Below are 25494 nucleotides of genomic sequence, written 5' to 3'. Positions count from 1 at the left end.
AGTCAAGGACAGTGAAAACCTTTAAGGCCTCTGCCTGGTCACTGCAATTGGTCAGGTCACCTCAAAGTGTTTTCAATGTCAAGTTCTGGGTTCAGAGTTTGAGCAAGTAGGGTTCAAATGTCCCTGACAACCCCACTCCATGCACCAAACAGCTGCTCCGAATCCACATTCCCCAGCTCCTGCCAAATTTTGCTGTAGCTGCCTTTCCCCAATTTAGCACATTTCCTTTAGGACCACTCTTTTCTTTGTCCATGAGTATTCTAAAATTTATTCCCCTACTGAAACTTCAACCACCTGGCCATGTTCATTTCTCAACACTCAAGTCTGGTATGGCCCCTTATCGAGTTGGACTATTTATATACTGCTCTATAAAACCCTCCTGGATGCTCCTTACAATTTCTGCTCCATCTAAACCTCAAACACTAATTGAATCCCAGTCATTATTGGGAAAATTTAAATCTCCTATCACCACCACCCTGCTGCTCCTACATCTTTCCATAACCTGTTTACATATTTGTACCTCTATCTTGTGCTCGCTGTTGGGAGGCCTGTAGTACAGTCCCAACATTGTTACTGTACCCTTCCTACTTCTGACCTCTACCTATACTGCCTCACTGCTCGAGTTCTCCACAGTGCCCTCCTTCAGCATGGCTGTGGTTAGCTCCCTGACCAGTAATGCAACTCCTCCATCCCTTTTACCTCCCTCTCTATTCTGCCTGAAGCACATATATCTTGGGATATTTAGTTGGCAATCTTACCCTTCCCTCAACCCAGCCTCAGTAATAACAATAACGTCATACCCCAGCTACTAATCCAAGCCCTAAGTTCATCTGCTTTACCTACTACACTTCTCACATTGAAACAAATGTATCTCAAACCACCAGTCCCTATTGCATTCATCATCTGCTCCCTGCCTACTCTTCCCCTTGGTCACACTGACTTCATCATCTAGTTCCTTACAGACTTTAGTTACTACCTCCTTACCATCCACTAACCTCCTCATTTGGTACTCATCTCCCACCACATTAGTTTAATCCCTCCACAACTGTATTAGCAAAAGCTTTGGTTCCAGTCCTGCCCAGGTGTAGACCATCTGATTTTGTAATAGTCCCACCTTCCCCAGAACTGGTCCCAATGTCCCAAAAATCTGAAGCCCTCCCTCCTGCAGCATCTCTCAAGCCACTCATTCATCCTGCCTACTCTTTCATTTTTACTCTGACTGACTGGCATGTGGCACTAGTAACAATCCTGAGGTTACTACCTCTGAGGTCCTGCTTTTTAACTTGGTTCCTAAATCCATAAATTGTACTTGTAGGACCTCATCCCATTTCTTTTACCTGTATCTTTGGTGCCTGTGTGCACATGACAACTGGCTGTTCACTCACCCCCTTCAGAATACCCTGCAGCTGATCTGAGACATCCCTGACTCATCTGGGAGGCAACATACCATTCGTGAGTCTCGTTTTCGATCACAGAATGGCCTATCTACTCCCCTTACAATTGAATCCCCTATGACTAGAGCCCTTCCACTCTTTTCCTGCCCTTCTGTACAGCAGTGCCTGCCACGGTGCCATGAACCTGGCCACTGCTGCCTTCCCCTGGTGAGCCATCTCCCCCACCAGTATCCAAAACGATATAACTGTTTTGGAGGGAGATGACCACAGGGGACACCTGCACTGCCTTCCTGCTCCTTCTTTGTCTTTTGGTCATCCATTCCCTTTCTCCCTCAGCAATCCTAAAGTGTGGTGTGATCAATTCGCTAACCATGACCTCCTCAGCATCACAAATGCTTCAAAGTGAGTCCATCCATCACTACAGAGCCCTCATGCCGTCTAAAAAGAGCTGTGGTTGGACATATTTCCTGCAGGTGAAGGAGTCAGGGAGATCAGCCGCATCCCTGAGCTCCCACATTGAGCAAGAGGAACATAACACGAGTCTGGAATCTCTGGCCATTTTTACTCTTTAAGCATAACTTAGTCCAATTATAATATCAAATAATAGAGAACTGAAATAAAAATGTTTTTTTTACCAATTATGCTAATTACCAGCACACGATAAGAAAAGGTACCTTATCAACACACCAGGATCTTTTTTTAAGTTGGAGGGGGATGGTGGGTAGGAGACACTACATGTGTGGTGTCTCTGGTTTAGCTCCTACCCAAATACATCAGTTCTCTCACCTTCCCAGAGCACAGTTCGACTGCTCCCACTCAGCTCTGCTGCCAAAATGCTGTTGACCATGCTATTGGTTATCCACCCTCGTGTATTCTTATGGCCCTTCATGGTATTCCTTGTGAAGCACTTGGTACGGTTGCATGGCTGTATAAATACATGCTATTGTGGGATCGTGAGTGGCGAAAATAACCCCTTCATTCACCAATCACAGCACAGGTTCAAGGCGACAATAGAATCCTGAAATACAATTCTAACAAGAACCCCATTATACACTGTTCTTACATATGTTTAAATTCCATTACTGTGGTGTTTCTAGTACACAAAGGTTCGAAGGGCTTCTCTCCTGGGAGACAGGAGATGGGTCAAAACGTGCTAAATGCTGGCTGCTACTTCAGATGGTATGTCTGTCCGGTCTGCTGGCATAATTTGTCTTTTGTCTTTTAAATTAGTAAATGTTAGTAAAAATACTAGGCCTCTTTGCTCTAAATAAGTTAGAACTCATAATAAAAGAATAAAGAATATTAAACTGATTACTGCTGCTGTGTGGTGAAATTTATTTACTATTTGCTGGTATCAGTTTCTTTCACTCATGCAATTTCATGCACGCGCTGTTTTGTCAGTTCATTTCAGTTAAAAAGTGTTCAGGAGGTACTTAATCTATTCAGGTCCAGGAGATGGTTGGTAAGGGCTGATTAATATGATAATATTTTGTGGAGACCAGGTGGGGTATTGTTCTGTATGCTAAGGTGTGGAAATGCAATCGTGAGTTTAAAAGGATTGTTTTTAAATTTGGATACTGTCGAACTGCGTTTTTGTGGTTGAATGAATGAAACCATGTTATAGTAAAGGGTGATGAATGAATGAACGGGAACCCGGTATTAATGAATATAGCAAGCTGGTGAGTGAGTTACTAAAGATAACCCATAACACAATATCTCACATTATTGTTGAAGTAGTCCAGTGGAAATGATCACTTTCATGTCATGTTTGAAGAGTTGTCAGCACTTGATCTGAAAATGAGCACATTTTATTTAAAAAAGTTGGAGTAGATCATACATGCATGAAGCCTGCACTACCATTCAATATGATCATAGCGTGGCACGGTGGCTCAGTGGTTAGCACAGCTGCCTTACAGTGCCAGGGACCCGGGTTCGATTCCTGCCTTGGGCGACTGTCTGTGTGGAGTTTGCACATTCTCCCCGCGTCTGCATGGGTTTCCTCCCATAATCCAGAGATGTGCAATGCTAAATTGCCCCTAGTGTTAGGTGCATTAGTCAGAGGTAGATTTAGGGTCAGCTAATGGGTCTGGGTGGGTTACTCTTCAGAAGGTCGGTGTGGGATTGTTGGGCTGAAGGGCCTGCTTCCATGCTGTAGGTAATCTAACCTAAATGGCCTCAACTCTGTTCAGGGTGACAGTAATCACAGTGTTGGGGACTCGGGTATAATTCCAGCCTCTGGTGATTCTATGGGGAGTTTGCACGTTCTCCCTGTGTCTTCACAGCTTTCCTTCAGCTGCTCAGTTTTCCTCCCACAGTCCAAAGACTGCACAGGGTTATAGGGTAGGGTGTGGGTCTGGGTAGGCTGCTCTTTGGAGGGTCAGTGTATACTCAATGGGCCAAATATACTGCTTCCACGCTGTAAGGTTTCTATGATTGTCATTGTCCTGTCCAGTCCCCAATTCTGTGAGATCAGAATCTATCTATCTTGGCCTTAAATATATTCAAGTCATTGAAGTTCCACAACCTGCTGGGGTAGTGAATTTCAAAGGTTCACCACTCTGCTTTGGAGTAAGGCAAAGTTTAAAGCTATGGATCAAGAACTTCCAAAAGTTGATCGGAATAGGTTGTTTACAGGTGAAGAGACGACCAATGAGTAGGAGGCTTTCAAAAGTGTGATAACCATATTCACAGGCATCATCTCCGTTAGAGTGAAAGACGAGCCTGGTAAGAGCAGGAAATAATAGATGAATAAAGGTTGTAACCAAGAATGAAGAATCATATATTAGATATAGACAACTGGGATCAATGTTATCTTTTGAAGAGTATAAGGGCATACTTAAGAGGGTAATCAGGAAGGCAAAGAGGGGCAATGAGATGGCCTTGGCAGATATGGTTAAAGATAATCAAAAAAGATCCTACAAATATGTTGAGAGCAGCTCGAGAGAGAGAGTAGGGCCCCTAAAAGATCAGCAAGGTCATCTTAGGGTTGATCTTCAGCTACACTAAGCCCAGCCCCAGCCCTAACCTTAACCTGAACCCTTACCCTATCCCTAACCTGTGCCTGACTCTGACCTTAACCTTACCCTAACCTTAACTCTGGCCCTATGCCTGACCATGACCCCTAACACTAACCCTAACAGCTTTTTTGCATTAAGGCCCCTGTATTGGCAAAGAAAGCAGAAAGGAGTCAAAGAACAAAGAACATTACTGCTCTCTTGCCTCCTCACAATGGTGCCAATACATGATGCCAGTCCAAAGATGTGCAGATCAGTTGAATTGGCAACGTTAAATTGCCCATAATGTTCAGGGATGTGTAGGTTAGGTGCATTACTCAGGGGAACTGTAGAGTAATAGGGTAAGGGAATGGGTCTGGGTGGGATACTCTGAGGGTCAGTGTGGACTTGTTGGGCCAAAGGGCATGCTTCCACACTGTAGGGGTTCTATGATTCTAAACTCAAAGCCTTTTGCCTCTATACAGCGCATGTCCCTCGGCTCCCTGCTAGTCCATTTGCTGTGGGTTGACCCACAATGCTGGTAGGGAGGGAATTCCAGGATTTTGACCCAATGACTGTGAAGGAAGAGAGATATATTTCCAAATCAGGGTGGTGAGTGGCTTGGAGGGGAACTTGCAGGTGATGGTGTTCCCAAGTACCTGCTGCCCTTGTCCTTCTACATGAAAGTGGTTGTGGATTTGGAAAGTGCTGTGTAAGGATCTTTGGTGAATTTCTGCAGTGCATCTTGTAGATAGTACACACTGCTGCGACTGAGCACTGGTGGTGAAGGGATTGAGTGTTTGTAGGTGGTGCCAATCAAGCAGGTTGCTTTGTCCTGGATGGTGTCAAACTTCTTGAGTGTTGTTGGAGCTGCCCCCATCCAGGTATGTGGGGAGTATTCCATCACACTCCTGACTTGTGCCTTGCAGATGGTGGATAGACTTTGGGATTTCAGGAGGTGAGTTACTCGCTGCAGTATCCCTAGTTTCTGATTTGCTCTTATAGCCACTGTGTTTATGTGGTGAGTCCAGTTGACTTTCTGGTCAATGGTAACCCCAAGGATGTTAACAGTGGGGGATTCAGTAATGGTAATCCCATTCAATGTCAAGGGGGCGGTGGTTAGAGTGTCTCTTAGAGACAATGGTCATTGGTATTTGTTTGGTGTTAATGTTACTTGCCACTTGTCAGCCCAAGCCCCGATATTGTCCAGATCTTGTTACATTTGAACACGGACTGCTTCAGTATCTGAGGAGTGGGGAATGGTGCTGAACATTGTTCAATCATCGGCGAACATCCCCACTTCTGACCTTATGACAGAAGGGAAGTTCATTGATGAAGCAACTGAAGATTATTGGTCTAGGACATTATCCTGAGGGTCTCCTGCAGAGACATCCTGGAGCTGAGATGACTGACCCTCCACAACCACAACCAACTTCCTTTGTGCCAGATATAACTCTAACCAGCAGAGTGTTTGCCCCCTGATACCCATTGATTTACCAGGGCTCCTTGATGCCATACTTGGTCAAATGCGACCTTGATTTCAAGGTCTGTCTCTCTCTCTCTCTCCTCACCTCTGGAATTCAGCTCTTTTGTCCATGTTTTAACCAAGGCTGTAATGAGTGAGTGAGCCTGGTGAAACCCAAGCTCGGTGTCACTGAACATGTTGTTGCTGAGCAGGTGTTGCTTGATAGCAATATTGATGACCACTTCCATCACTTTACTGATGAATGACGAGAGTGTATCCACCTCCTCTTCCTATGGCCATGCATTCCAGGCACTTAACACCCTCTGTAAATAAAGTTGCCTCCCACATTTCCATTAAACTTTCCATCTTTTACCTTAAACCTATATCCTCTAAAACACTCTGTTCTCCATTCTATCTATGTCTCATCATTTTGTACACTTCTATCAGGTTGACCCTCATCCTTTGACTTTCATGTGAAATCAAACAAAGTTCATTCAATCTCTCCTCAGCTCTTACTCTCTTTGTGTAATTCTAAGGTTCACTGCCTTTTCACGTGCCTCTTTGTACTGGCTGGTAGTGCATACTTTCCTTATTCACCTTTATGAGCATGACTGGCTGGACCAGCATTTATTGCACGTCCCGAGTTGTCTTTGAGAAGGTGATAGTGAACCGACCCTAGTTGCCCATCCCTAGTTATGTCCATTATGCAGTAAAGGAGCAAGTGTCAGGATTTTGACCCGCTGGTACTGAAGGAACAGTGATATATTTCCAATCAGCATTGCAGCAGAATGGTATTCTCATGTATCTGCTGCCCTTGTCCTTCTAAATGGTAGTAGATATGGATTTGGAAGGTATTGTCAGGACTTTCATGAGTTACTATGAGTGTATCTTGTAGCTAGTACACACTTGTTACTTAGCAGTAACGGTGGAAGGAGTGGATGTTTGTGACTTTGTTTCAATCAATGAGATTGTTTTGCCCTGGCTGGTGTCGAGATCCTTGAGCGATGTTGGAGCTGCACCCATTCAGGCAAGCGGGGAGTATTCCATCACACTCATGACTTATGTCTCGTCAATGTCAGGACATGAGTTACTTGTTGCTGGATTCTGAGTTTCTGACCTGGACTTTTGACCACAGTATCCATATGCTGGTCCAGTTCAGTTTGTAGTCAACATAGTAACCGCCAGGAATTTGATCGCTGAGATTCAGCAATGGTAATACCACTGAATGTCAGTGGGAAATGATTATATTCTTTCTTGTTAGAGAGAGTCATTGTCTGGCACTTGTTACTTTTCACATTTCATCCCTAACTTCATATTCTCTAGGTCTTGCTGCATTTGAATATGAACTGCTTCAGTATCTGAGCAATTCCAATTAATATTGTGCAAACATCCAAACTTATGACTTTAGTATGAAGCAGTTAAAGATGGTTAAGCTTAGGCCGTTTCCCTGAAGTACCCCTGCAGAGATTTCCTGGAGCTGAAATAACTGACCTAGAACAATCACAACCGTGTTCCTTTATACCAGGAATTACTCCAACCAGTGAAGAGTTTTCCCCATGATTCCAGTTTTGTTGGGACTTCCTGGAACCAGTTTTGGTCAAATGCAACTTTGATGCCAAAGACAGTCATAGAGTTATACAGACACATAGCATAGAAACAGATGCTTTGGTGCAAACTCATCCATGCAGTCACTCATTTCTACAGTTTGCTTTTTAGTCCATGGTTTGAACCAAGGCTGTAATGAGGTCAGGAGCTGAGTAGCCATTGCAGAACCCAAACTGAGCATCAGAGAGCAGGATGATGCTGAACAAGTGCTGCTTGATAGTACTGTTGATGACACCTTCCATCACTTTACCGATGATCGAGGGTAGACTGATGGGTTGATAATTGGCTGGGTTGGATTTGCTTTGTGTACAGGATGTAGTTGTCAGATAGATGTCGCTGCTGTAGCTGTACTGGAACAGCTTGGCAAGGGGTGTAGAAAGCTCTTTGATTCATTTTGCCAGAATGTTGTCAGAGCTAATGGCCTTTGCAGTATTCAGTGCCTACAGCAATTTACTTGATATTACATGGATTGAATTGACTGACGATCTGGGATCCTGGAGACCGTTGGATAAAGATTATCATCTCAGCATTTCTGACTGAAGATTGCTGCAAATGCTTCACTCCTGTTGATGCTATGATACACGGGTGTGTCTGCAACAGGCAAGTTGATGAGGATGAGGTCAAATAGGTTTTTCCATCTGGTTGGTTCCTTAACCATCCACTGTGGACTCAGTCTAACAGCTATGTCCTCAAGGATCAACCAGCTTCATTGGTAATGTTAGCGCTGAGACACTTGTCACTAGATATTGAAATTCTCCACACAGTATGCATTCTAAGCCATTGACATCCTCAATGCTTTTCCAGGTGCGGGAATACTGATGGCAGTAGGTGGTAATCAGCAGCAGGTTTCCTTGCTCATATTTGACCTGATGCCACCTAGAGCAAAACCAGAGTCTAGTCTGTGATTGTATGTTGCACTTCCTTTTCTCAATAAAAGTTTGTTAATTGTATCAGTGTAGCTTTCTGTTCAGCGTATTTTTTAAATGTCAGTTGAACGCTTGCTCCCGGCTGCTTTTCCTGCCACCATTTTCTCTCTTCAATCCCATGTTGATCATAACAGCAACCAGGATGCTTTCGAAAGGTCTGGTTTATAGACTGATTCCCCCACCCCACCCCCAAGCAGATCTCTACCTCCAAGACTGAATCTCCTGACGTTTTCTTAAGTCAAAGCTGTCTTTCTTTCAGGGTAACTTATCCCTAAGATATTTTTCATTAGATGCACCTGTATGCTTGTCTTTGGGATCATGGATAGATCACCATAATTGTAGAGTGAGAGTCTGTGCTGGAGAATCAGCTAAGTTCAGTTTTGGACATAACAGGGATGGGAGATAATACCTGATACTGTATACTAGCATCAATTTTGAAAGGGTGGCATGGTGGCTCAGTGGTTAGCACTGCTGCCTCACAACACCAGGGACCCAAGTTCGGTTCCATCCTTGGTCGACTGTCTTTGTGGAGTTTGCACATTCTCCCCGTGTCTGCATGGGTTTCCTCTGGGTGTTCCAGGTTCGAAAGTCCACAGTCGAAAGATGTGCAGGACAGGTGAATTGGCCATGCTAAATTGCCCATAGTGCTAGGTGCACTTGTCAGAGGGAAATGGGTCTGGGTAGGTTACTCTTCGGTGGGTTGGTGTGGATTGTTGGGCCAAAGGGCCTGTTCCCACACTGCAGGGGAATCTAATCTAAAAAAGGATATCATGATTATCAAAACAATTCTAAATTATATTATGCAGCAAAAACCTCAAGATGGTCTATCCACAATCCAAGTTAGGGTACTGTAATTCCAAGGCTGTCTTTCTTTGAAACTTAACTAAGATAGTAAAATAGATGTCTGGGAGGGTGCCTTGCAGTCTGCATCACAGAGAAGCATTCTGGGAAGGGTATCCTTGCAGTCTGTGTCACAGTGAAGCATTCTGGGAAGGGTATCCTTGCAGTCTGTGTCACAGTGAAGCATTCTGGGAAGGGTATCCTTGCAGTCTGTGTCACAGAGAAGCATTCTGGGAAGGGTATCCTTGCAGTCTGTGTCACAGTGAAGCATTCTGGGAAGGGTATCCTTGCAGTCTGTGTCACAGTGAAGCATTCTGGGAAGGGTATCCTTGCAGTCTGTGTCACAGTGAAGCATTCTGGGAAGGGTATCCTTGCAGTCTGTGTCACAGTGAAGCATTCTGGGAAGGGTATCCTTGCAGTCTGTGTCACAGTGAAGCATTCTGGGAAGGGTATCCTTGCAGTCTGCATCACAGAGAAGCATTCTGGGAAGGGTATCCTTGCAGTCTGTGTCACAGTGAAGCATTCTGGGAAGGGTATCCTTGCAGTCTGTGTCACAGTAAAGCATTCTGGGAAGGGTATCCTTGCAATCGGTGTCACAGTAAAGCATTCTGGGAAGGGTATTCTTGCAGTCTGTGTCACAATGAAGCATTCTGGGAAGGGTATCCTTGCAGTCTGTGTCACAGTAAAGCATTCTGGGAAGGGTATCCTTGCAGTCTGTGTCACAGTGAAGCATTCTGGGAAGGGTATCCTTGCAATCGGTGTCACATTTGTGACAGTTCTAAATCTGATGACACTATGATCTCAAAGCCCCCAAATGTCCTCACACAAAGAAAACACTCGTCTCAAGGTCTTTTTATCTTTATTGTCTAAATTTCACTTCAATACACATTACAAACGCTATTTACAGTTCAGCAAAAGACCAGAAATTTCAACTGGGCCACAGCTTAACACTTGGCCTGCAGTTGATTCTGGAGACATCAATTTCTGTTTGACACTCAGCTTGGCCACAGTTCCCAGATCTCTCCCACCACCACACCCCACCCCCAATGCCTCAGTTGGTGGGTAATGTGAGGGGTTCAATAGTAGGTCGTTAGCAGTGAAAAGTCATTATGAAGGGGAAGGGACAAAGGTAAACATCGCAGAGTGAATGATAGTCGTAATTAAAGTGAAGAGCGATTATGTGCAGGGGGTACATGATGAGGCATTGGCAAAGGAAATGTAGAGAAGGAGCATGGGGGGACAAATTTGGACAACAAATGTGGAGGGAGGAATATAAAGGGGGAGTATGGAAGGGCAAATGTAGAGGTCAAATGCAGATGGGGAGCATGGAAGGGGAGATGTGGGGAGCAAATGAGGATGGGAAAATGGAGGGCAAATGAGATGGTAACGTGAGGCGGAGCAAATGTGCTGGGGTGCAATAAGAGGGGAAATAAGACTGTGGGAAAGGGGGTGGAGGGAAGGTGCCATAGAAGATGAAAGAATGGTATATTGGAAGGGTATGAGCCAAAAGCTTAAGGAGCAACAATGAGGGGTATGTAGTGAGGATGTGGGTCAAAGAGTGTGGAAATGGAGGAGTGGGGGATGTAGTCGGGCTGAGCGAGAGTAAGAAACTTAGAGTCACAGAATTTTGGCAGTACGTTGTCTCAGAGATGGGAAATGTGACTGCTCCAAATGGATCTGAGTTGATTGCAGATTCACTGTGGTGACAAGGCAACTTGAATTGCCCAGCCATGTCCTGCCCTGTCCAGACAGTGTCCTGACAGTAGGTTGAGGAGGGACTCTGAGCCTGCAATGAATGGCTTCACTTGCAAAAATCTGCTTCTGTTAATTCATATGCACAGCAAGATTCCACTCAACACAGATGTTCCAGTGTCATAGCAGAGAGAAAGCAGTAGCTAGTTGGATCCTTCCCAATCCCTCGAAAGCAAAAGCAGCAATGTTGAGAAATATTAGCATTGAGAAATAGGTTAACATGACTGCACTCAAAGCATTCACTCCATTCAGTGGTTTAACTGCACTGGAGCCAGTGGAAGGTGCATTCGGGGTTGCAGTGGTGTTGCAGCCAGTGGAAAATGCTTTCGGAGATGCAGTGGTTTTACAGCCAATAGAAGATGCATTTGGGGGTGCAGTGGTTTTACAGCCAATAGAAGATGCTTTTGGGGGTGCAGTGGTTTTACAGCCAATAGAAGATGCATTTGGGGGTGCAGTGGTTTTACAGCCAATAGAAGATGCATTTGGGGGTGCGATGATGTTGATGCCAGTGGAAGGTGTATTTGGGGGTGCGATGGTGTTGAAGCCAATAGAAGATGCATTTGGGGGTGCAGTGATGTTGATGCCAGTGGAAGGTGTATTTGGGGGTGCGATGGTGTTGATGCCAGTGGAAGGTATATTTGGGGGTGCGATGGTGTTGATGCCAGTGGAAGGTATATTTGGGGGTGCGATGGTGTTGAAGCCAATAGAAGATGCATTTGGGGGTGCAGTGATGTTGATGCCAGTGGAAGGTATATTTGGGGGTGCGATGGTGTTGATGCCAGTGGAAGATGTATTTGGGGGTGCAGTGATGTTGAAGCCAATAAAAGATGCATTTGGGGGTGCGATGATGTTGATACCAGTGGAAGGTATATTTGGGGGTGCGATGGTGTTGATGCCAGTGGAAGGTGTATTTGGGGGTGCGATGGTGTTGATGCCAGTGGAAGGTGTATTTGGGGGTGCAGTGATGTTGAAGCCAATAAAAGATGCATTTGGGGGTGCGATGATGTTGATGCCAGTGGAAGGTGTATTTGGGGGTGCGATGGTGTTGATGCCAGTGAAAGATGTATTTGGTAATCTTCTATTGTAATCAGTCAGTGATCCCTTCACTGGCGTTGTTGGAGTATAATCAATCAGTGATCCATTCAGTGATTGTGTTGTGTGTAAATCATTTACTGAGCCATTAATTGATGTGACTTTGCTGGAACTGAGCACTGATCCATTCTTAGAACTTGTTCCATGGGAATCAATTGATGATGCATTCATGGACATTGCTGTAGTCATGTGGTCAAATTGTGATCCATTAAGTGACAATGTTGAAGTGGAACTAATCGGTAATCCAGTCAGTGATAGTGTTGCATTGGAATGAAGTGAGGATTCTTTCTGGGACATCGCTCTGTCATAACCACTTGGTGATCCCTTCAGTGGCCAGGCTGAATTTAAACTAATTAGTGTTCCATTCAGTGGGACTGATGTGGAATCAGTTTTTGGTCTATTCAGTGAAGATGCTGTCGTGGAATCCATCAGTGATCCATTAAGTGACAGCAATGTAGTGGAATCCATTGGTGTCTGATTTGGTGATGATAATGTCATGTAACCAGTTGCTGATTTACTCAGTGATGATGCAGTAGAGGAACCCATTACTGATCTATTCAGTGACAACAAGGTAGTGGAAACCATTGGTGATCTATTCAGTATTGGTACAATAATGGAATCAGTTGGTGTTCTATTCATTGAGGATGTTATGGAATCAGTCAATGATCTATTAAGTGATGACACTGTATTGGAACCAATCAGAATTTCATTGAGTGATTGTGACTTTGACTTTGTAGAATTTATTGGCAATCCATTTATGGATGTTGTAGTGGAATCATTTGGAGATCCTTTTAATGGTAATGCTGTGTTGTAATTCATAAGTGATCCATTCAGCGGGGATGCTGCAGTATAGTCAGTCAGTGATCTATTCAGTGACAATTTTGGGTCATAATCAATTAGAGATCCATTCAGCAATAAAACTGTATTGTAATCAATCAGTGATCCTGCAAGTGGTGAGGCTACAGTGTAATTATTCATTAATCTATTCAGTGGCAATTCTGTGTTGTAATCAAGTGGTGATCCCTTTTGTGATGAGACTGTAGGGGAATTAGTCAGTGATCCAACTAGTGGGACATTTGCAATGGAGTTAGTTGGTGAGTCTACCATTGGTAATCTTGTGCTGGATTCAAACAGCAAGCCAATCAACTGTGTTGTTGTATTGTAGTCAGTTGATGAACTAATCAATGGGACTTTTGTACTGGATGAATCAATATGTGGGAATTTTGTAATGGTGGCCATTGATGGACCAATCAATGAGGATGATGTACTGGAATCAAACCATGAGCCTATCAGTGAATCTTTTGTATATAAACCAGTTGTTGAATCGTTTAGTGAGGAGTTTGTATTAGCATCAATCGATAAGCCAGTCAAAGAGGATGTTATATTAGGGTCAATAGATGAGCTAATTGATGCCTTCTTTGGCTCACCGATGGATTCCAGTACAATCAGTGGGACTGTTCCATTGGTGCCAATTGATGAGTCAATCAATGGGGCACTTGTAGTGGAATCAGTCTGTGGGCTAATTAATGAGGCCTTTATAGTTGAATCAGTCCACAAGCCAATCGATGTGTTTGGACTGGAATCAATCCTTGAGTCAGTCAGTGGATTCTTAATAGTAATTGGACTTGATTCAGTGTGTGAGCTAATCAAAGGGGCTTTTGCACTGAATGCAGTCAATGTGCTCAGAAATGGGTTTTCTGTACTGGAATCTGTTTTAGGACCAATGAATGGGGCCCTTGTACTGGATTCAATCCCTAAGCCAATTGATGAGGCTTTTGTACTGGAACCAGCTGATGAAACAATTAATGGGGGCTTTGTACTCGATCTAATCCATAAACTGATTGATGGAACTTTTATTATGTAATCAGCTGATAAGCCAATCAATGGGGTCTTTGTGCTGGATCTATTCCCTAAGCCAATTGATGGTGACTTTGTAGCTGAATCAATCAACAAGCCTATTGAAGGGGCCTTAATAGTGGAATCATTCCGAAGGCCATTTGGTGTAGCCTTTGTATTGGATGCAGTTGGGAAATCAACCGATGGGACCTGTGTAGTGGAATCAGTCCATGAGCCAATCAATGAGGGCTCTGTCCTGGAATAGGTAAGTGAGCCAATTGGAAATTTTGTACTGGAATCAGTTGATGAACCAATTGGTGAAGCCATTGTACTGGATTCAGTGCGTGAGCTAATTGATTGAGCTCTTGTGCTTGAATCAGTCTGTGAGCCAATCAGAGGGGCCTTTGTTCCAGAATCAGTCTGTGAGCCAATCAGAGGGGCCTTTGTACTGGAATCAGTCTGTGAGCCAATCAGAGGGACCTTTTTATTAGAATCAGTCCAAGAGCCAATCCATGGGTCCTTTTTATTTGAATCTGCGTGTGAGCCAATCAGTGGGGCACTTCTACTAGAATCTGTCCATGAGCCAATTGGTAAGGCCTTTATACTGGAATCAATCATAGAGCCAATCGATGAGAACTTTTCAGTGGAATCTATCCGTGAGCCAATCAGTGTGGCCCTTGTATTGGAATCAATTTGAGTGCCATTTGGTGTGGCCTTTGCATTGGATTCGGTCGGTAAGTCAACCGATAGAACCTGTGTAGTGGAATCAGTCCATGAGCCAATCAATGAGGGCTCTGTCCTGGAATAGGTAAGTGAGCCAATTGGAGATTTTGTACTGAAATCAGTTGATGAACCAATTGGTGAAGCCATTGTACTGGATTCAGTGCGTGAGCTAATTGATTGAGCTCTTGTGCTTGAATCAGTCTGTGAGCCAATCAGAGGGGCCTTTGTTCCAGAATCAGTCTGTGAGCCAATCAGAGGGGCCTTTGTACTGGAATCAGTCTGTGAGCCAATCAGAGGGACCTTTTTATTAGAATCAGTCCAAGAGCCAATCCATGGGTCCTTTTTATTTGAATCTGCGTGTGAGCCAATCAGTGGGGCACTTCTACTAGAATCTGTCCATGAGCCAATTGGTAAGGCCTTTATACTGGAATCAATCATAGAGCCAATCGATGAGAACTTTTCAGTGGAATCTATCCGTGAGCCAATCAGTGTGGCCCTTGTATTGGAATCAATTTGAGTGCCATTTGGTGTGGCCTTTGCATTGGATTCGGTCGGTAAGTCAACCGATAGAACCTGTGTAGTGGAATCAGTCCATGAGCCAATCAATGAGGGCTCTGTCCTGGAATAGGTAAGTGAGCCAATTGGAGATTTTGTACTGAAATCAGTTGATGAACCAATTGGTGAAGCCATTGTACTGGATTCAGTGCGTGAGCTAATTGATTGAGCTCTTGTGCTTGAATCAGTCTGTGAGCCAATCAGAGGGGCCTTTGTTCCAGAATCAGTCTGTGAGCCAATCAGAGGGGCCTTTGTTCCAGAATCAGTCTGTGAGCCAATCAGAGGGGCCTTTGTACTGGAATCAGTCTGTGAGCTAATCAGAGGGACCTTTTTATTAGAATCAGTCCAAGAGCCAATCCATGGGTCCTTTTTATTTGAATCTGCGTGTGAGCCAATCAGTGGGGCACTTCTACTAGAATCTGTCCATGAGCCAATTGGTAAGGCCTTTATACTGGAATCAATCATAGAGCCAATCGATGAGAACTTTTCAGTGGAATCTATCCGTGAGCCAATCAGTGTGGCCCTTGTATTGGAATCAATTTGAGTGCCATTTGGTGTGGCCTTTGCATTGGATTCGGTCGGTAAGTCAACCGATAGAACCTGTGTAGTGGAATCAGTCCATGAGCCAATCAATGAGGGCTCTGTCCTGGAATAGGTAAGTGAGCCAATTGGAGATTTTGTACTGAAATCAGTTGATGAACCAATTGGTGAAGCCATTGTACTGGATTCAGTGCGTGAGCTAACTGATTGAGCTCTTGTGCTTGAATCAGTCTGTGAGCCAATCAGAGGGGCCTTTGTTCCAGAATCAGTCTGTGAGCCAATCAGAGGGGCCTTTGTTCCAGAATCAGTCTGTGAGCCAATCAGAGGGGCCTTTGTTCCAGAATAAGTCTGTGAGCCAATCAGAGGGGTCGTTTTACTGGAATCAGTCCAAGAGCCAATCCATGGGTGCTTTTTATTGAAATCCATCTGCAAGCCAATCAATGAGTCCTTTGTACTGGAATCTATCTGTGAGCCAATCAGTGGGGAATTTCTGCTGGAATCGGTCCATGTGCCAATCAGTGGGGATCTTCTACTGGAATCTGTCCGTGAGCCAATGTGTGGGGCCTTTTTACTGGAACCAGTCAATGTGACAATCGATGAGGCCTTTGCTCTAGATTCTGTCCATAAAACAGTTGGTGAGGTCTTTTTACTAGAATCACTCCGTAAGCCAATCAGTGGGGCCTTTGTACTGGTGTGAGTCCCTGAGCCAATCAGTGGGGCCTTTGTACTGGAAACTGTCCATGAGCCAATCAGTGAAGCTCTTGTAGTGGAATCAGCCCATGAGTCAATTGGTGGTACCTTTGCAGTGGAATCTGTCCATAACCCAATCGGTGTGGTTCCTATACTGGATTCAACCAGTGAGCCCATCGGTGAGGCCTTTGTAGTAGAATCAGTCCATGATTCAAACAATGTGGCCTTTAAACTGGAATCAGCCCCTGAGCCAATCAGGCGGGCCTTTGTACTGGTGTGAGTCCCTGAGCCAATCAGACGGGCCTTTGTACTGGTGTGAGTCCCTGAGCCAATCAGACGGGCCTTTGTACTGGTGTGATTCCCTGAGCCAATCAGATGGGCCTTTGTACTGGTGTGAGTCCCTGAGCCAAGTAGTAGGGGCTTTGTACTGGTGTGAGTCCCTGAGCCAATCAGATGGGCCTTTGTACTGGTGTGAGTCCCTGAGCCAATCAGGCGGGCCTTTGTACTAGTGTGAGTCCCTGAGCCAATCAGGCGGGCCTTTGTACTGGTGTGAGTCCCTGAGCCAATCAGGTGGGCCTTTGTACTGGTGTGAGTCCCTGAGCCAAGTAGTAGGGGCTTTGTACTAGAATCGGTCCACCAGCCACTCGTTAAGCCAACTGTTTTGGTTGTCGTACTGGGAAGTGTCTGAGAGTGAGTCAGTGAGGTCTTTGTCCTGGAATCAGACTTTGGGTCAACTGTTGTGATTCTCAAACTGGAATCTGTCCATGAGCCAATCGTTGTTGTTGTTGTAATAGCATCAACAGATGGCGATGTTCTTCTCCAAGACCCAATGGGAGGTGACATTTTCTTGGGATTAGTTGCCAATGAACTGTTGCTCTGGCCAATTGGTGTTGCTGGTGCGGAGCCAGACCTTGATGGCATTGCCTTATAGCCAATCAGAGATGCTGTTACTGGAATGTTGGTGAATGAAATCATTCTTCTGGAGCCAATGAATGACAGCAATCCACCAAGACCACTCGATGAGATAATTCTCTTGGAGCCAATCAGTGTTGTTCTTCTACTAGAGCCAATGTGAAATGGCCTTGCACCAGATCCAATGACTGGTGGCATCTTACCAATCAGAGAAGCTGCCCTTTTGGAAGGATCGAGAGGTGGCATTGAGCTGGAGCCAATTGCAGGTGGCCTCGCAGTGGATCCAATGGAGGATGGTCTTAGCGTTGACCCGAGTACGATCGTGGGAAGAGAGAAGAGGGCAGCGAAGATCGGTAGCAGATCCATGGACCTGTCAGATCAAACAGTCCATCACTGACCCGAGGAGGAACATGAGGCAGAAAATCTGGATTCAGACAGAAAGCTCTGAGACAGATAGAAAGAAAGGGTGGGGTGATGGGTGTAGAGGGAGAAAGTGAGGGAGAGAGGAGGAGAGGGAGGGTGGAGAGATTGTAACAAGCACAGCGTGGAATATGAGTTTCCTGATTGGGCCTGTTAATCTAGTCGATTCAGGGTGCGCTGGCTGGCTGGCAGATATAAACAGAAGTGTGGGGAATTGTGTTTTAGCTCAGCTCAGTTGGCTGTATTGTTGGCTTACAGAGCAGTGTGATGCTAACAGCATGGGTTCAATTCAGGAAGCCAGTTAGCTCAGTCTGTTGGATAACTGGTTTACAGTATAAAGTGAGGCCAATAGCGTGAGATTAATCCTTACCGCTGTTAGGCGATAGTTTGGGGAAAAAAAAGAAAAAAAAACAGATAAACAGGAGTGTCAGAGGCTCTGTTCACTCTGAAAGCTGGCTCTGAGGGAGCTGGGAGAAAGTGAGGACTGCAGATTCTGGAGCTGGATCAATGCCAAGGGTATTCCATGTGAAAGTAAAGGGCAAAGTGCTAATAACAGGCAGCTCGGTGGCTCAGTGGTTAGCACTGCTGCCTCACAGCGCCAGGGACCCAGGTTCAATTCCCGCCTCAGGCGACTGACTGTGTGGAGTTTGCACGTTCTCCCCGTGTCTGCGTGGGTTTCCTCTGGGTGCTCCGGTTTCCTCCCTCAAAAGGATGTGCAGGTTAGGGGTGAATTGGCCATGAGAAATTGCCCATAATGTTATGTGCATTAGTCAGAGGGAAATGGGTCTGGGTGGGTTACTCTTCGAAGGTTCGGTGTGGACTGGTTGGGTCAAAGGGCCTGTTTCCACATTGTAGGGAATCTCACCTAACCAGGTGAGACGAATAAGGAGAATTTGGACACGGTCCTTAGATGTTTCTCCCGGGGGGTATACTTTAGGAAGGAAAAATGAGTGGTCCGGGCACCACACCTACTTGGGCTACATTCGATACTCATTGAAAAATAAAGTGAGGGAGATCAAAGATGCCCTGGCCCCCATGTCTGCACCAAAGCTTAGGTCTTTCCTTGCACTGGTGAACTGTTATAGAAAGTTCATCAGTAAACTGGCTTCCATCCCGACATGTTTGCATCAACTCTTATTAAAAGGTCAGCCAAAGAAATAGTCATGTAGCCAAGCCGTAGCCTTCAGTGAAGTGAAGAAACAGCTATCGTCCTCTAATGTGTTGGCACACTATGACCCCCAAGTGAAATCTGATGAAATGTCTCCCTGTACAGTATTAGGTGACCCAACAGAGAGGGATGCCCAACAAGGAATGCATCCAGGTAGAAAAGGAAGCATTGGTGGTCATACTTGGAATCAAGAAGTTTCACCAACAACTTTAAGGATGTAAATTTGTAACAATAACAAACCCCTGTTAGGTTTCCTTAAAGAGGACACGGCAGTGCTGCCCATTGTTTCAGGTCAAATTCAGCAGCGGGCTCTAATACAAAGCGCGTATAATTACAAATTGGAACACCATCTAGGAGGTGGTAGTGGGTACTGCAGATGCTGGAGATTAGAGTGGTGTTGGAAAGCATTGCAGGTCAGGCAGCATCCGAGGAGAAGAAAAATCGACATTTCGGGCACAATTTGATTTTCCTGCTCCTCGGATGCTGCCTGACCTGCTGTGCTTTTCCAGCACCACTCTAATCTTGACACCATCCAGGAGGCCAAGTAGCAAATGCAAGATGCATTGACTGTCTCCTGCTGGCAGATGATTACCGCTGGTGGTACTGCCAATGGAATAGTCCATAATGGTTTTAAATTTTCTGGATGCTCTTCTAGTCACAGCTGACAGTATCAGAGCTTGGACGTAGAAAGATCCGGCCCTGGGAGAAAGTAAAATAGTTAGTGGTGATGGGGAAACAAATGGGTTGTCACAACCAGAACTGAAACCTTTTTGGAAATAAACAGAGACCAAATCATAAGAGAGGATAGTATATTATTATGGGGGAGCAAGAGTGATTTGCCCAAGCAAAGGTCACCGCCAGACACTGCCCAAAATGAAGATGTTGGTGAAAAGTTATATCTGTTCAGGATTGGATGTAGACATAGTTGTATTGGTGGGCAGTACCACCAACAGCTCCCAGTTTGTAGGAATGGCTGGGTAAATATTGGACGCGGTTATTTGTTGGCTGTGCAGGACCTTTCAAGGACTCCATGTACTTGGTCATCATGGACAGCCACTCAAAATGGTTGAACGTGCATAGCATTCATTCGTCAAACATGGGGACAATGTCAGAGCAATGTTTACAATTCAGGGACTCCTGGTAAGGTTAGTCACAGATAACCAGCCATTGTTTACCTACAGCGAACTTGGATATTTCCAAAAGTTGAATGATATTCATCATGTAAGGACAGTTCCATACCATCCATTATCCAATGGTCTGGCAGAAAGAGCAGCCTAAACTTTGAAGGCAGGCTTAAAGAAACAGCCTACAGGGAGCAGTTTTACTCTGTATCTATCCCTGTGCTGTCCCTGACCTGGGAATGTTTAATGGGGATAGTATCAAGGGAGATTTACCTCCAGTTTAAAGGAGTAGAGGGATGTTTGGAAAAATATGGACTTTTTAGCGATATGAAGTCTGACTTTGTGTGGGGAAGATTATATCTCACAAACATGATCGGACTTTTTGAGGTAGTGACGAGGTAATTGTTGAGGGCAGGAGATGGACATGAAATGTAGCAAGGCATTTGACAAGGTCCCTCATAGTAGGCTGATACAAAAGATGAAGTCACATGGAATCCCGGTGAGCTGGTAAAATGAATACAGAACTGGCTTAGTCATAAAAGACAGTGCGCTAGCGGAAGAGTGTTTTTTGGATTGGAGATCTGTGACCAGTGTGGTCTGTAGGGATTACTGCTTGATCCCATATTGTTTGTATGACATTAATTATTTGGACGAGATCTAATTAGTAAGTTTGAGGATGACACAAAGATTGAGGAATATGTGGATAGTGATAACAATTGCCAGAAGATACAGCAAGATATTGATAGACTGGATTCTTGGATGGAGAAATAGCAGGTGGGACTTAATTCAGACAACTGCAAGGTGATGCATTTTGGAAGGTCTAACACAGGAAAGAAGGATACAGCAAATGGCAGAACCCTTATTAACATCAACATGCAGAGAGAGCTAGGCTACAATTCCCTGAAGGTGGCAACACAAGTGGATAAGGTGGTCAAGAAAGCATATGGACCACTTGTCTTCATTGGTTGGGACATTGAGCTCATAAATTGGCAAGTGATGTTGCAGCTGTGTAGAATTTTTTTAATTTGACCACATTTGGAATATTGTCTAAAGTTTTGTTCGCCTCACAACCAGAAGGATGTGGAGGCTCTGGGGAGGTTACAGAAACGGTTTTTCATAGAATTCCTATAGTGTGGAAACAGGCCATTTGGCCCAACAAGTCCATACTGACCATCTGAACAGTATCCCTCTCAGACCTGTTCCCTTATATCTCCCCTAACTAGTCCACCCAAACTACACATCCCTGAACACTATGGGGCAATTTACCTGACCTGCACATCTTTGGACTGTGGGAAGAGATTGGAGCACTCGGAGGAAACCTATGCAGTCACAGGGAGAATGTGCAAACTCCACATAGACAGACAGTTGCTGGTGGCTGGAATCGAACCCGGGCCACTGGTGCCGTGAGGCAGCTGTGCTAACCACTGAGCCACTGTGCTGCCCTTGCTATTTACCAAGATGTTGCCTGGTTTGGAGGAGATTAACCATGAGCAGACATTGGAGTTGGACTGAAAGGTCTGTTTCCATGCTGTACATCTCTATGATTCTCTGACAAATATCGTTTGTTTTCATTTGAACACAGAGGACAAGGAAGGGGTGACGACAGAATTTTACAATAAAATCAGTAGTTAGAGTATTTCTTCCATGGTAGAAATATCAATTACAAAGGTTGAAGGTAAAAAGAGGAAAGTTTAAAGGAGATGTGGGAGGCAGGTTTTGAAGGTGATGAGTGCCTGGAATGTGCTGTCGGACAAGGTGGGGGAGGTGAATACAATAGCAACATTTAAGAAGCATCTTACAAATACATGAATAGGCAGGGCTTATGAAGGGTCCAAAGGAAACGTGTTGGCACAGTCTTGGTGGGTCGAAGGGCATGCTCCTGTGTTGGACTTTGTTCATTGTTCATCTTTTTTGTTTACTTACTTTCTGTTTAAAGAGTAAAGGGAGTTTTACTCTGTATCTAACCCCATGCTGTCCCTGTCCCCAGGATGGGGGGGGACAGGGTAGAGGGAGCTTTACTCTGTATCTAACCCCGTGCTGTCCCTGTCCCTGGGATGGGGGGACAGTGTAGAGGGAGCTTTACTCTTTATCTAACCCTGTGTTGTCCCTGTTCTGGGATGGGGGGGACAGTGTAGAGGGAGCTTTACTCTGTATCTAACCCCGCGCTGTCCCTGTCCCTGGGATGGGGGGGGAGGGACAGTGTAGAGGGAGCTTTACTCTGTATCTAACCCCGTGCTGTCCCTGTCCCTGGGATGGGGGGACAGTGTAGAGGGAGCTTTACTCTGTATCTAACCCCGTGCTGTCCCTGTCCCTGGGATAGGGGGACAGTGTAGAGGGAGCTTTACTCTGTATCTAACCCCGTGCTGTCCCTGTCCCTGGGATGGGGGGACAGTGTAGAGGGAGCTTTACTCTGTATCTAACCCCGTGCTGTCCCTGTCCCTGGGATGGGGGGACAGTGTAGAGGGAGCTTTACTCTGTATCTAACCCCGTGCTGTCCCTGTCCCTGGGATGGGGGGACAGTGTAGAGGGAGCTTTACTCTGTATCTAACCCCGTGCTGTCCCTGTCCCTGGGATGGGGGGACAGTGTAGAGAGAGCTTTACTCTTTATCTAATCCCGTGCTGTCCCTGTTCTGGGATGGGGGGGACAGTGTAGAGGGAGCTTTACTCTGTGTCTAATCCCGTGCTGTCCCTGTTCTGGGATGGGGGGACAGTGTAGAGGGAGCTTTACTCTGTATCTAACCCCGTGCTGTCCCTGTTCTGGGATGGGGAGGACAGTGTAGAGGGAGCTTTACCCTATATCTAACCCCGTGCTGTCCCTGTTCTGGGATGGGGGGGACAGTGTAGAGGGAGCTTTACTCTGTATCTAATCCCGTGCTGTCCCTGTTCTGGGATGGGGGGGACAGTGTAGAGGGAGCTTTACTCTGTATCTAACCCCGTGCTGTCCCTGTTCTGGGATGGGGAGGACAGTGTAGAGGGAGCTTTACCCTATATCTAACCCCGTGCTGTCCCTGTTCTGGGATGGGGGGGACAGTGTAGAGGGAGCTTTACTCTGTATCTAACCCCGTGCTGTCCCTGTTCTGGGATGGGGAGGACAGTGTAGAGGGAGCTTTACCCTATATCTAACCCCGTGCTGTCCCTGTTCTGGGATGGGGGGGACAGTGTAGAGGGAGCTTTACTCTGTATCTAACCCTGTGCTGTCCCTGTCCCTGGGATGGGGGGGACAGTGTAGAGGGAGCTTTACTCTGTATCTAATCCCGTGCTGTCCCTGTTCTGGGATGGGGGGGACAGTGTAGAGGGAGCTTTACTCTGTATCTAACCCCGTGCTGTCCCTGTTCTGGGATGGGGAGGACAGTGTAGAGGGAGCTTTACCCTATATCTAACCCCATGCTGTCCCTGTCCTGAGAGTGTTTGATGGGGGACGGTGCAAAGAGGGAGGAGGGGAGAGGGGACAGGATGGTTTAAAAAAAAGAACAGGGATGGGAGAGACTGGAGGAGAGGAGCTGGAAGAGGGCATAGTGAGGTGGGGGATCAGCTGAGGAACGGGAGAGGAGAGGGGGAGAGGGGAGGATGGAAAATGTCCAGCGCTAGAAGACCTCCGCACACTCACCAAAAGGCACGGCTCCAGACCAGGAGCAGTCAGCCATGTGGGATGGTCAGGGTGATGGGCCCTTCGAGGGTAATGGGCTGTCACTCCTGTTCCTGGGGCAGCTTCATTGTGTGAGGTCAGGCAGAATCAGAGCCATGTGTTCCAGGGCGTCACCATAGAGACACCACAACACAGACAGGTCAGAGGGAGAGAGGGGGCAGGTCCCCAGCACTGCCCCACCGACTGGGGAGGCACCATCCCAACACTGACCCCCCAGACACTGACCCCCGTCCCCCAACACTGACCCCCAGACACTGACCCCCCCAGACACTGACCCACTGCCAGGGGGAGCACCATCCCAACACTGACCCCCCCAGACACTGACCCCCGTCCCCCAACACTGACCCCCAGACACTGACCCCCCAGACACTGACCCACTGTCAGGGGGAGCACCATCCCAACACTGACCCCCCAGACACTGACCCACTGTCAGGGGGAGCACCATCCCAACACTGACCCCCCAGACACTGACCCACTGTCAGGGGGAGCACCATCCCAACACTGACCCCCCAGACACTGACCCCCCCAGACACTGACCCCCCCCGACACTGACCCACTGTCAGGGGGACCAGCATCCCAACACTGACCCCCTAGACACTGACCCCCATCCCCCAACACTGACCGCCAGACACTGCCCCATCGACTGGGGGAGCATCATCCCAACACTGACCCCCCAGACACTGACCCCCCCCGACACTGACCCCCCCCAGACACTGACCCCCCCAGACACTGACCCACTGCCAGGGGGAGCACCATCCCAACACTGACCCTCCAGACACTGACCCCCGTCCCCCAACACTGACCCCCAGACACTGACCCCCCAGACACTGACCCACTGTCAGGGGGAGCACCATCCCAACACTGACCCCCCAGACACTGACCCACTGTCAGGGGGAGCACCATCCCAACACTGACCCCCCAGACACTGACCCCCCCAGACACTGACCCCCCCCGACACTGACCCACTGTCAGGGGGACCAGCATCCCAACACTGACCCCCTAGACACTGACCCCCATCCCCCAACACTGACCCCCAGACACTGCCCCATCGACTGGGGGAGCATCATCCCAACACTGACCCCCCAGACACTGACCCCCCCCGACACTGACCCCCCCCAGACACTGACCCCCCCAGACACTGACCCACTGCCAGGGGGAGCACCATCCCAACACTGACCCCCCAGACACTGACCCCCCAGACACTGACCCCCCCGACACTGACCCACTGTCAGGGGGAGCACCATCCCAACACTGACCCCCCAGACACTGACCCCCCCCTGACACTGACCCACTGTCAGGGGGAGCACCATCCCAACACTGACCCCCTAGACACTGACCCCCGTCCCCCAACACTGACCCCCAGACACTGACCCCCCCAGACACTGACCCACTGCCGGGGGGAGCATCATCCCAACACTGACCCCCCCCCGACACTGACCCCCCCAGACACTGACCCCCCTCCCCCAACACTGACCCCCCCAGACACTGACCCCCCCAGACACTGACCCCCCCAACACTGACCCCCCCAGACACTGACCCACTGCCGGGGGAAGCGTCATCCCAACACTAACCCCCCCGACACTGACCCCCCTCCCCCAACACTAACCCCCCCGACACTGACCCCCCCGACACTGACCCCCCTCCCCCAACACTGACCCCCCCAGACACTGACCCACTGCCAGGGGTAGCATCATCCCAACACTGACCCCCCCAGACACTGACCCCCCTCCCCCAACACTAACCCCCCTGACACTGACCCCCCTCCCCCAACACTGACCCCCCCAGACACTGACCCACTGCCAGGGGGAGCATCATC

The sequence above is a fragment of the Chiloscyllium plagiosum genome, unplaced genomic scaffold (genome assembly GCF_037043375.1).
Source record: "Chiloscyllium plagiosum isolate Xiang-an unplaced genomic scaffold, Cpla_swu_hap1 HiC_scaffold_41, whole genome shotgun sequence".
NCBI lineage: Eukaryota > Metazoa > Chordata > Chondrichthyes > Orectolobiformes > Hemiscylliidae > Chiloscyllium > Chiloscyllium plagiosum.
The sequence above is the reverse complement of the archived record's forward strand: the minus strand, read 5'-3'. Positions refer to the sequence as shown.